The sequence below is a fragment of the Musca domestica genome, unplaced genomic scaffold, assembly GCF_030504385.1.
Source record: "Musca domestica strain aabys unplaced genomic scaffold, Musca_domestica.polishedcontigs.V.1.1 37, whole genome shotgun sequence".
In the NCBI taxonomy this organism is placed as follows: domain Eukaryota; kingdom Metazoa; phylum Arthropoda; class Insecta; order Diptera; family Muscidae; genus Musca; species Musca domestica.
The window spans coordinates 4,818,823-4,831,285 of NW_026712321.1; the positions used below are offsets into that span (position 1 = coordinate 4,818,823).

Genomic DNA, 12,463 nt, shown 5'->3' on the forward strand with positions numbered 1-12,463 from the left:
TTTACATGGTAATGTATTAAAAAAAAAAACCTTTCAAAAGGGCTTCCATTGACTTAAGCCATTTCTAAAGACTCTTTTAGGCAGTAAGACCCCTGAAAGCACTTCTGTAGGTAAACAAGCTTTAGATTTTTGAAATGTGATTCTGAAAAGTCTTATAGAGTATTTTCCGTCCTATTAAGGATCTTTAGAAGTCTTTTTAGGGATAGAAGCAAATTTTAAAGGATCTCAATAGCCAAAGAGGAAACAATACTTTTCCAAAGGGATATTACACTTAGAAGATTTTTAAACACAATGTCCTTTAGGAGGCCTTATGTAGGACCTCCCACAAAATATGACTTGTAAAAGGACTTCAATGGATGGTAAAATCCACATAGTTAACCTATTTTTAAATCTATTCTAATAGGCGTTCCATATCAGGAAGATATTTTACAAATTCTTTTCAGTTTGTAAGATCTTAAAAAGAAGGCAGAAGACCTTTCAAATGACATTCAAAACTTAAGGTTTCATAAAATATTATGAGCCATTTTAAGGGAGATTTACAAGAGATTCAGTATTTGTTTCTTGGGAATTATTATTACGACAGGACATTTTTGGGGAACGTTCCGGCATGTGCTTGTGATTTTTTAAAGACCTTTAAGAAATATTTTCAGAATTTTTAAGGTATGAAAGCAGATTTTTTTAAAGAATATTTTTCAAGAATATCCAAGCCAACAAACGTGGATTTTTTAAACCTTTTTAAACCTAAATAATTTATGTAGAGAGAGCCTTTTGCAAATGGCTTTTCAATGGACTTTTGATTGTTTTAAGAACCTTTTATATTTAGAAGACCCCTTTTAAACAGAATACTTTATAAAGAGCCTTTTTAAGAAAGAAACCCAGACATAGGGTATTTCACAGACACATTTCCTTTGAAAAAGTCTTTAATGATATAAAAATATAATTTAAAATGACTTTCAAATGACATTCCATAGACAGAAAACATTTCAAAAGGTTCTCTAAGAGAGTAGACCTTTTAAAAGGACTCTGGATTGTCAGAATGTAATTTAAAAAGGTCCTTTAGAGTATTTTGCCGACTTTTCAATTATCCAGAAAACCTTTCAAATGAGACCCATCAAAAAGCCTTTTGCAAAATAAGATTTTTCAAATTGACTTTAATTCTCTAATCGTTTATGATCGTTTATGGACCTTAGGGATACATCCCAGAAGGCCTTAAATGTTCAGAAACCTATCAAAAGAACTTCCATATGCAAAAGAAATTTTATAGGATTCTATAGACAGAAAAATATTTTAAGTGAAGGAATATCATTAAATAGACATAAGACCCTTCAAAAAACGATTTGCAGAATAAGATTTTTCAAATAGACTTTGATATACACAAAGATTGTTTATGGAGCCACAGAAGAAATTCCAAAAGAGCTTTAATGTGCAGATAATCCGTCAAAAGGTCTTTTATATTCCAAGGATTGTTTTAAACATAAGGTAAATATATATATACCATCTGAAGTTTTTGTCGTTGTTGTTCATTTAAGAGGCCTTTTTTATACCCTCCACCATATATAGTATGGAGGATATATTAAGTTCGCCATCCCGTTTGTAACTCATCGAAATAATAATCTTAGACCCAACAAAGAATCTATGTTCTTGATCAGCATAAAATTCTATGTCGATTTAGCGACGTTCTTCCGTCTGTGGAAATCATTCTAGCTTCCGAACGAAATGAAGCAGGTTGATAAAATTTCACTCAAATGTATATTATGTCTGCAGGACTTTTGGTATTGAAAATGGGCCATGTAGGTCCACGTTTTGGTATAGCTCCACATATAATAGTACCTCCCGATATTCGGTATTTTAATGATTTTTGCGACATTATTCACCGGAATTGTTTCAAATTTGGTATTTGAAGTTCGTAACGGATGCTACAGCCTATGACAGAAAATTGTCTGTGCAGGTCCACATTTTGGTATAGGCCCCATATAACTGTACCTCCCTATATTCGGTATTTTAATGATTTTAGCGACATTATTCATCGGAATTGTTTCAAATTTGGTATTTGAAATTCGTAATGGATACTTCAGCCTAAGACAGAAAATTATCTGTGCAATTCCACGTCTTCGTACAGCCCCCATATTACGGTACCTCCTGATATTCGGTATTTTGATGATTTTAGCGACATTATTCGCCGGAATTGTTTCAAGATTGGTATTTGAAGTTCGTAATGGATACTACACCCTAAGACAGAAAATTGTCCGTGCAGGTCGACGTTTTGGTATAGCTCCCATATAATAGTACCTCCCGATATTCGGTATTTTGATGATTTTAGCGACAGTATTCACCGGAATTGTTTCAAATTTGGTATTTGAAGTTCGTAATGGATACTACAGCCTATGACAGATAATTGTCTGTGCAGGTCCTCGTCTTCGTAAAGCCCCCAGATAATAGTACCTCCCTATATTCGGTATTTTGATGATTTTAGCGACATTATTCACCGATTTTTTTTTTAAATTTCGAATTTGAATATTGTAATGGCTATGACAAAAGTTGTCTATGCAGATCCAGGTCGTCGTGTAGACCCTAATATAACGGCTACATTCGGTATTTTAAAGATTTTAACATAATTTTTAATTTATTTTATTTATTTTTTTTTTTTTTGAAAATTGCCAAATTTGTTCCAAATGCTGGAGGGTATTCAAAGTTCGGCCCGGACGAACTTGTTAATTTTTACTTGTTTGTTTTTTCTTTTCGTCCTCAAAAGTGGAAACCCCTTTCCTGACTTAATCCCAAATACCTAGAATTCTTTTAATAAAACAAATATTTATATAATTTGAATTATTTAATTAATAGCAGCATTAGCACCTAAACAACCATAAATTACACACACACACAGATAACTTATATAATGCGTATGTGTATATAAAGCCGCAGACTGACTAACTAAAATATAACCTTAAATATTTTAGGGGCTAGATATGACTATTAAGGCTAAACACATAGAAGAGAACCCATGGAAGTTTAATAAATGAGAGTGAACGGGGAAAGTGAGAGCCAAAAGAACAAAAAAAAAAATGAAAAGTGAAAGGAAATGCCTTTCGAACCCTAACCTAGACCTATTAGCGGGAAACTCTCTCTCTCGGCGTGTGTTTGATTTTTGTTTTATGGCGGCGGCCTATTGTTGTATTGGTTGGGATTTTTGTATTATTTTAGCGGTAATTTAGTTGTTGCTTTTTGTTACTGCTGCTGCTGCTGCTCCTGGTGTTGTTGTTTCCCATGTGATACCCCTTGACTTTACGAACAAAGAAAGTAAGAGGCTAACTTGGCGTTCTTCAGCTAAATGAGTTACTAACACAAAGTCAACTTGAGCCAATAATATATTTTAGCCTTTTTTGTGTTTGCTCCTCGGAAAATTCTAACAACAACAAAAATTACATTAGCTTATGGTTGCTTTCTTTTTTGTTTACTTACAAACAAGCCAACAAAAAACCGAATGTCGAAGGAACCATCATCATCATCGCCATCGTCATATCACGCTTTTCACTTTGATTACTAATAATTTTCATAGACATTGCTTGGCCCGTTCGTCAACCGATTCGTTTCGTTAGTTTTTTTTCTTTGACTTTTGAAAGACACATTGGGATATTGGATAATAATGATTTCCGAACAGCTGGTTTCGTCGGCTACGAATTCGAGTATTTTCGATTGTAATGATGGTTTAATATGGAATTTATTTAATGACCCTTAAAATTTGTTTTTTTGTAATATAAAACCCATTTTGAATATGCCTTCCCACAGTGGCCGACAATGTGAATGTTCTATGCGAAGACTATGCAACACAATGGGATGGGGTGAGGCCAAAAGGGGTGGCTATAGGCAAGAAATTTTTAAAGGAGATTTTATAAGCTTCTGCTTTATAAAGGCATTGGTCCTTCCAAAGGTTGTCGCTTCAAAACTTAAGGGTCAATGGAAGGTTATGAGCCATTTTAAGGGGAATTTACAGGAGATTCAGTATTTCTTACTTGGGAATTATTATTAAGACAGGATATTTTTGGCCGGAGCCTGTACTTGTGATTTTTCAAAGACTTTTTTAAGGAATATTTTCCAGATTTTTTTTTAAATAATATTTTTTAAGAATAAACGTGGACTTTTTAAAGAATATTTTTCAAAAATACTCAAACCAATAAACGTGGATTTTTTTTAAGAATTTTCAAGCCAATAAAGAATAATTTTCAAGAATATTCAAACCGTGGATTATTTAATGAATTTTTTTAAGAATTTTCAAGCCAATAAAGAATAATTTTCAAGAATATTTCAGCTAATAAACGTGGACTTTTTAAAGAATATTTTTCAAGAATTTTGAAGGCAATAAACGGGGATTTTTTAAAGAATATTTTTCAAGAATATTCACGACACGTTTAGACTTTTTAAAGAATATTTTTCAAGAATATTCAAACCTATAAATGTAAACTTTTTAAAGAATATTTTTAAGGCAATAAACGTGGACTTTTTAAAAAAATATTTTTAAGGCAATAAACGTGGACTTTTTAAAAAAATATTTTTAAGGCAATAAACGTGGACTTTTTAAAAAAATATTTTTAAGGCAATAAACGTGGACTTTTTAAAAAATATTTTAAGACAATAAACGTGGACTTTTTAAAGAATAGTTTTAAGAATATTTTAAAGAATATTTTTAAGACAATAAACGTGGACTTTTTAAAAAAATATTTTTAAGGCAATAAACGTGGACTTTTTAAAAAAATATTTTTAAGGCAATAAACGTGGACTTTTTAAAAAAATATTTTTAAGGCAATAAACGTGGACTTTTTAAGAATTTTTTTTCAAGATTATTTAAGGCAATAAACGTGGACTTTTTAAAGAATATTTTTCAAGAATTTTTAAGGCAATAAACGTGGACTTTTTAAAGAATATTTTTAAGGCAATAAACGTGGACTTTTTAAAGAATATTTTTCAAGAATTTTTAAGGCAATAAACGTGGACTTTTTAAAGAATATTTTTCAAGAATTTTTAAGGCAATAAACGGGGACTTTTTAAAGAATATTTTTCAAGAATTTTTAAGGCAATAAACGGGGACTTTTTAAAGAATATTTTTAAGGCAATAAACGTGGACTTTTTAAAGAATATTTTTAAGACAATAAACGTGGACTTTTTAAAGAATATTTTTAAGACAATAAACTTGGACTTTTCAAAGAATGTTTTTCAAGAATTTTTAAAGCAATAAACGTGGACTTTTTAAAGAATATTTTTAAGGCAATAAACGTGGACCTTTTAATAAATATTTTTAAGGCAATAAACGTGGACTTTTTAAAGAATATTTTTAAGGCAATAAACGTGGACTTTTTAAAGAATATTTTTAAGGCAATAAACGTGGACTTTTTAAAGAATATTTTTAAGGCAATAAACGTGGACTTTTTAAAGAATATTTTTAAGGCAATAAACGTGGACTTTTTAAAGAATATTTTTAAGGCAATAAACGTGGACTTTTTAAAGAATATTTTTCAAGAATATTAAAAAATTTTTAAAGAATATTTTTAAGGCAATAAACGTGGACTTTTTAAAGAATATTTTTCAAGAATATTTAAAAATTGTTAAAGAATATTTTTAAGACAATAAACGTGGACTTTTTAAAGAATATTTTTAAGACAATAAACGTGGACTTTTTAAAGAATATTTTTAAGGCAATAAACGTGGACTTTTTAAAGAATATTTTAAGGCAATAAACTTGGACTTTTTAAAGAATATTTTTCAAGAATTTTTAAGGCAATAAACGTGGACTTTTTAAAGAATATTTTAAGGCAATAAACTTGGACTTTTTAAAGAATATTTTAAGGCAATAAACTTGGACTTTTTAAAGAATATTTTTCAAGAATTTTAAGGCAATAAACGTGGACTTTTTAAAGAATATTTTTAAGGCAATGAACGTGGACTTTTTAAAGAGTATTTTTCAAGAATTTTTAAGGCAATAAACGTGGACTTTTTAAAGAATATTTTTAAGGCAATAAACGTGGACTTTTTAAAGAATATTTTTAAGGCAATAAACGTGTACTTTTTAAAGAATATTTTTAAGGCAATAAACGTGGACTTTTTAAAGAATATTTTTAAGGCAATAAACGTGGACTTTTTAAAGAATATTTTTAAGGCAATAAACGTGGACTTTTTAAAGAATATTTTCAAGAATTTTTAAGACAATAAACGTGGAATTTTTAAAGAATATTTTCAAGAATTTTTAAGACAATAAACGTGGAATTTTTAAAGAATATTTTTAAGGCAATGAACGTGGACTTTTTAAAGAGTATTTTTCAAGAATTTTTAAGGCAATAAACGTGGACTTTTTAAAGAATATTTTTAAGGCAATAAACGTGGACTTTTTAAGAATATTTTTAAGGCAATAAACGTGTACTTTTTAAAGAATATTTTTAAGGCAATAAACGTGGACTTTTTAAGGAATATTTTTAAGACAATAAACGTGTACTTTTTAAGGAATATTTTTAAGACAATAAACGTGGACTTTTTAAGGAATATTTTTAAGACAATAAACGTGGACTTTTTAAAGAATATTTTCAAGAATTTTTAAGACAATAAACGTGGAATTTTTAAAGAATATTTTTAAGGCAATAAACGTGGACTTTTTAAAGAATATTTTTAAGGCAATGAACGTGGACTTTTTAAAGAATATTTTTAAGGCAATAAACGTGGACTTTTTAAAGAATATTTTTAAGGCAATAAACGTGGACTTTTTAAAGAATATTTTTAAGGCAATAAACGTGGACTTTTTAAGGAATATTTTTAAGACAATAAACGTGTACTTTTTAAGGAATATTTTTAAGACAATAAACGTGGACTTTTTAAGGAATATTTTTAAGACAATAAACGTGGACTTTTTAAAGAATATTTTCAAGAATTTTTAAGACAATAAACGTGGAATTTTTAAAGAATATTTTTAAGGCAATAAACGTGGACTTTTTAAAGAATATTTTTAAGGCAATGAACGTGGACTTTTTAAAGAATATTTTTAAGGCAATAAACGTGGACTTTTTAAAGAATATTTTTAAGGCAATAAACGTGGACTTTTTAAAGAATATTTTTAAGGCAATAAACGTGGACTTTTTAAGGAATATTTTTAAGACAATAAACGTGGACTTTTTAAAGAATATTTTCAAGAATTTTTAAGACAATAAACGTGGAATTTTTAAAGAATATTTTTAAGGCAATAAACGTGGACTTTTTAAAGAATATTTTTAAGGCAATAAACGTGGACTTTTTAAAGAATATTTTTAAGGCAATAAATGTGTACTTTTTATAGAATATTTTTAAGGCAATAAACGTGGACATTTTAAAGAATATTTTTAAGGCAATAAACGTGGACTTTTTAAAGAATATTTTTAAGACAATAAACGTGGACTTTTTAAAGAATATTTTCAAGAATTTTTAAGACAATAAACGTGGACTTTTTAAAGAATATTTTCAAGAATTTTTAAGACAATAAACGTGGAATTTTTAAAGAATATTTTTAAGGCAATAAACGTGGACTTTTTAAAGAATATTTTTAAGGCAATAAACGTGGACTTTTTAAAGAATATTTTTAAGGCAATGAACGTGGACTTTTTAAAGAGTATTTTTCAAGAATTTTTAAGGCAATAAACGTGGACTTTTTAAAGAATATTTTTAAGGCAATAAACGTGGACTTTTTAAAGAATATTTTTAAGGCAATAAACGTGGACTTTTTAAAGAATATTTTTAAGGCAATGAACGTGGACTTTTTAAAGAGTATTTTTCAAGAATTTTTAAGGCAATAAACGTGGACTTTTTAAAGAATATTTTTAAGGCAATAAACGTGGACTTTTTAAAGAATATTTTTAAGGCAATAAACGTTAATTTTTTAAAGGGTGATATAAAAAAATGCAACGATGTCAAAGGCCATAATTTTTACATTTTTTTTTAAATGTTTATGGAATGAAAGCAAAAAATATCGGAAATTGCATCAAATTTTAGAATAAGTTTAGATTTGTTCGAATTGGTCACCTTTGACACGAATTATGGCCTTCAAGCGGCAAATGAAACCGTTACACACTGCCCGAATATTGCTCTGTGGTATTTCGGCTCATTCCCGGTGAAGCGCTTGCTTGAGGTGATCGACACTTTGTTAGTTTCTATTGCCAACCTTCCATTCCAAAATACTCCAGATACAATGGTCCAATAGATTGGTATTCGGAGATTTTGGTGGCCATTATTGTGCGCTGGAAATGAAGCGAGGAACTTCATTTTGTAACCATTCTTGGGTGGCGCATGCTGAGTGCGATGGTGCTGAGTCCTGTCCAAGGTCTCCAGAATATGTTCACGATAATAATCGGCATTTATTCTGATGCCACAGTCGATTAATACGAGCGGAGAGCGACCATCATCACTATGGCTGGCGCTTGAGTTCTGGTGGCCAACCGAAGGTGCACATTTTCAGCTGACCTCTTTGGCAAGTAAACGCGATCATTTTGTTCGATAACGAGTTTTTTCCCTTCGCAGAAACCCAAATTCGGCAGTTCACCACTTTCGGCCAAGCGAAGCAATTCTTTTGCTTTTTAAGCCTTTTTTTCTGTTGCGTCGTAAGTTCTTGGACTTTTTGGATTTTCAATGGCTTTACCCCGAGCTCATTTTTCAATATTTGCCGAATGGAATATTGCGATATGTTCAGCTCAACTCTTCAAATTACACACATCACAACATTTTTATTAACCCAAGGTCTGGTGTAAAGATGGAATATATCGGTCCACTCCTTTTGGTACCTCCCCCACAGAGGGTCAACATTTTAAATACCCATGAAGCTCATACAACGCGAAATTAACATCCAATTCCACTCATTCCACACAGCCTTGGTACATCTCAATATTTCCATCAACACAAGATCTGTTATAAAAATGGTAGAGATCGGCTCATTCCTTCTGGTACCTCCCCCACAAAGGGTCAAAATTTTAAATAACCAAAACGATTATAAAATCCAAAATAAGCATTCACTTCATATTGCACTCATCTCATTATTTTTACTAACACAAGATCTGCTGAGAAGATGGGATATATCGGTTCACTCCTTGTGGTACCTCCCCCACAAAAGGGTCAAAATTTTGAATATTCATGAAGCTAATAAATTGCGAAATTACCATCAAATTCCATTTAGACTTGGTACATCTCAATATTTCCATCAACACAAAATCTATTATAAAGATGGTTCAGATCAGACCATTCCTTCTGGTACCTCCCCCATATAGGGTTCAAGATTTTGAAAGAAAACGAAACTCAAACTCTGTTCGAATTTCACTCCAACAAACAAATTTGCTAACACAAGGTCTGTTGTGAAGGTGATACACATCTGCGAACCCCTTCTGGTACCTCAAACACAAAGGGTCACAATTTTCACAACTTTTATCTGCCATAAGTTGCGAAACAAGTAAGCGATTTTTTACAACTTCCTATATCTAAATATTTCTCTCAATTAGAAACCTCAGGTGAATATGGAATTTATGATTTCGCATAAAATTTGATTCGATTTCGCATAAAATATAACGTTCTAAAATATAAATGTTTAAAATTCAAATTTATTAAATTTATTTTCTTTAAATTATTTGTTTTTAACTTCCACGATTTTGCCTTCATTTTCACAATTTTCCACCACATTTCCCCATAGTGCATAAGGTTATGACGTTTTAGCCTTTTTATCGTTTGCTAACTGCCAGCCAGTTAGAGCCTTTTGCTTTGGTTGTTTGGTAGCAAAGACATTCGCGTTTTAACGCTCGTTCGCTCAGTTCTTGCTATAACGTTACTAGGATACTAGGATATCAACGGCAGTTCTAACCAAAAAAAGCTTCAAACTAGAATATATATTAATAGCAATATAATAAATGACAATAAAATAATTAATAAAATACTAAGCATTAATAACAAAACAAATAAAAAAAGAAAAATTAAACCAAAAAATAAATTAAAATAAAATATAAATTCCCCAAGGAAAAGTGTATAAAATATTGAAAATTTCATTACAAATCTTTTCAAAATTTGTTTCATAATGCCATAGCTGGGTAATATAATATAAATTCTATTGGAAAATCCAATAAAGAATGCAAAAAAGTAGAATAAATCAAAGGAAATGAAAACGCCTAAAAGTATGCTTTGAAAAGTTAAAACAACTTCTCTAAGGAAAGGAAAGACCAACTCGTTATGTTGCCATTAATTGTTTATAATAAAAATAAAATAATAATCAAACATATGTTAAAAAAATAAACTAACAACAACAAAAAGAACATACGTTAATAAAATAATAACAACAACAATAATAAAAGGCAGAAAAAAATCCCAAATGAATAAAAAACGGAAATTCAAACGTCACGAAATCACGTTATGTTTTGCAAGCCGCTGTATTTAAAAAAAATCAAACACACACTCACACTCGTTCACATCTTAATAGAGCAAATTACCACTACATATGATTTACAAATTCACACGCAACAAACATACAAGGAAACGGATTTGATTTGTTTGAAAAACGCAGAAATATTGAAAATTTTCCTACTTGTGATGATTATGCTTTGATTTTAATAAAATTATAAAATCCAATTAAATCAAAGCACAAATATTAACTGAAATTAATGGATATTTGATAGGAGAAGAAAAAGAAAAACAGCGACATATGTAAAACCTCGAAAAAAAAGAAACACTGGCTGACAAAATTGACCTTCAAATTTAATTTATGGCTCTCCGCAAAAAAAGCAGCAACAACAACCGCAATACAATGAAATTGTTATACCCATACACATATGCATGTAAAATCGTTGGGGAAATACCTTCAAAGGAACTATAATAACTACAAGAACAACAACAACTACCAGAGCAAAAAAAAAAAAAAAAACTATCACTACAATCAACCATAACCTAAAGCAATTAAAACAATTTAAAATATTTCTCATTCAAGCTAGTTATTTTTTTTTGTAGATTGTTGCCAGTTGTTGTCTTCTTCCTCAATCCATAAATCATATACGAATTTAAATTTAGAAAGAAAACGCAACAACAAAAATACTTAGAAATTACAAAAAAAAGCCACCGACAGATCGCAAAGGGAAATAGCTAATATTTGAAAGTAAGCGGCTTGATAATAGAAATATTTTGTTGTTTTTTTTTTTTGCAAATTAAAACAAATCGAAATTTGGATAATTGAGGGTATAATTTCTTAATTGTCACTGAAAAAGAATTAAATTTTTAGAAATACTGTAATGGAGATATATTTTTAATGGCAAATGTGTTATTGAAAGCAGGCATGGCATTTTTATTAAATACGTCATAGTTGGACTTATTAATAGAATATTTTTGAGGGCAATTTTATGGAAGAACTTCTTTTGAAAAATGACATTAATTGTGTTTTTATTACTGATTGAAATACAAATCAAAAGATATTGCAAAGATAAACGAACTTAAAAATCTTTAAAATTTTATGTTGTTTTGAGTAATTATTTTCTGTGGTCGATAACTTTTTAAATAATCGATATATTTTTATGAAGTGAAATGAATTTGAAAGAACAGTATCACATTTACAACTCCAGTAAATTCTGTTAATGTGACTATACAAAGTTTGGAGATATCACACAATTTAATGCCCATTTAAGTGTTTAAAATTTTGGATATTTCTGGCGTTATCATTTTCCATGTTCGATAACATTTGAAATTATTGATATATTTTCATAAACCTATATAGGTTTAAAAGAGGAATATCTTAGTGAGAATTTGTGTAAATTTTGTGTTTATAACCAAACAAATATTGGGGATATCGGGAAAATTAACTAGCAACAAAGTTTCTTTTGAACTTGTAATTTTTTTGAGCATTTAACATTCGTTGTCCATAACTTTTAAAATAATGAATCAATTTTTATGAAATAAAATGGTATTGAAAGTACAGATTCCTATTTACAACTCCAATAAATTTTGTTAATTTGACTAAAGAAGCTTCGGAGATATCAAACAGTTGAATGTCAACCTAAGTGTTAAAAATGTTGGACATTTTTTCCGCAACAACTTTTCACGATCGATAACATTTGAAATTATGGATATATTTTCATAAACCTATATAGGTTTAAAAAAGGAATATATCAGTGAGAACTTGTGTAAATTTTGTGTTCATAGCCAACCAAATATTGGAGATATCGGGAAAATTAACAAGCAACAAAGCTTTTTTGAATTCATACATTTTTTGCGCATTAAACATTTGTTGCCGATAACTTTTAAAATAATGAATCAATTTTTATGAAATAAAATGGTATTGAAAGTACAGACTCCTATTTACAACTTCAGAAAATTCAGTTAATGTGACTAAACAAAGTTTGGAGATATCACACAATTAAATGCCCACTTAAGTGTTCAAAACGTAGGATATTTTTTGCGCAATCACTTGCCACGATCGATTACATTTGAAACTAACGAT

General features: G+C 29.6%; 1 protein-coding gene across 1 annotated transcript in view; it reads left to right on the top strand.

The window, feature by feature from the left end:
* The first annotated feature begins 9,932 nt into the window (after positions 1-9,932).
* The window catches only part of LOC101901163 (glycine receptor subunit alpha-2), a 165,424-nt gene continuing 162,893 nt past the window's right edge, over positions 9,933-12,463 (top strand). The window contains exon 1 of the mRNA XM_059126145.1: positions 9,933-10,073. The gene's annotated coding sequence lies outside the window, so the exon portion shown is untranslated. The remainder of the gene's footprint in view (positions 10,074-12,463) is intronic.